The following is a 1505-nucleotide window of genomic DNA, read 5'->3' on the forward strand; positions in this document are numbered from 1 at the left end:
GGAGTCTGTAGTCATATATGCCAAGTTCAAAGCATATATTTAATTTTATATCATTATATTCTTAGTGAGAAAGCATTAAGCAGAGCACTTTGAGCTGTTGCTCTATGTTTACCAAGCAAAGTGGGAACATAATATTAAAACAGTATCATTTTACTTTAATTCAACTAATTGATTTAGTGTCTTAACAGGAAATAAATAATGTCCCACCTTGATTTGCTTCATCATGGCAGTAATGAAAATAATAGAGGTATTTCTTTAGCCCTCGTAAAAAATGATGTTTTCTTTTTTACCTGTTTCTTTTTTATTAGGAGTTAGCAGAGAAAGAGGCATAAAAAAAATTTAAATCAAAATGGCTTAATCAAATGAATAATGAGTTTAATTATCTGAAACCTGAACTAAATGTTTTCATTAAAAAATAAGTAAGAATTTATGTCTCCTTTTGATATATGGATAGCCGCCCTCTAAACTCTCCAACCAGAAAAGTAAAACACAGAAGCCCTTAAATATTAAATATTCTGATAATAAAGCCCACACACCATCTGTGAAGAAAGCCCAAACACCATCTTCACAGCCTTGGATATGCAGATAAAGGCCGATAAAACAATATAAATAATTATCCTAGCCTGTCTTATCATTTGTGCGTGTGTGTGTGTGGTGTGGCATGTATCAGAGAGAGACGTGAGGGACACAGAGAGACAGAAAGAGGGAGACAATAAAAAGGGAGAATGCGAACAGTAAGTGCAAAAAAGATAAACAAGTAGCAAATGGCAGCGCAAGCTGGTTCCTCCCTGAGATTCAGATTTCTGAATTTAAATTGCATGATGGGTCTGAATCCATATAAAGTTGAACCATCCAACCTCTTTGTACTCCCCAGCTCACTGACCATCACTTCATGTAAACAGACGGTATGCTTAGAATTGGGAACAATTACTTGACATTTAATGGTGCTCTGTATTGCTAGGAATCTTATTTTGATCACTAAGCTAAACTGTGATCTTTAAGACAGTTCTGATTTTAAATCGTCCCTAGTACAATAGCACAGTCATCAAATATCACGTCCAGCCCACAGAGGACAAAATCTACCTTTTGGTCACGTCCACAAAAATCAACATGTAGCTCATCATCTGAGACCATTGATACTGTTACTATTAATATTATTGTTATGATTCCTTAAGTCTGGGACGAGTTGACTGCACCCTCCCCTCCATTCAGCTGATCATTTCTTCAGCTAACTCCATTACAGATTGGGCTAGTGGGAGCCTGGCGGATAACATATTTCACTTGCTGTTCCCTGAACAATCAAGGTGCAATCCAGGCTTCTCACTGGTATTTACCGTTTCTTCCCTGAATTTTCGTTGTCTTTCTCCCATCAATGGCCCAGAAAAAGACACACTTATTTCATAGCACTCATTTGATGTCATGATTCCTTTTCTTACATAATTTCCTAATTTTCAGCCAACATATAATTAAATAGTAAACTATTAAATGTTGACAGAGAAAGTGTA

The sequence above is a fragment of the Rhinolophus sinicus genome, linkage group LG14 (genome assembly GCF_036562045.2).
Source record: "Rhinolophus sinicus isolate RSC01 linkage group LG14, ASM3656204v1, whole genome shotgun sequence".
NCBI lineage: Eukaryota > Metazoa > Chordata > Mammalia > Chiroptera > Rhinolophidae > Rhinolophus > Rhinolophus sinicus.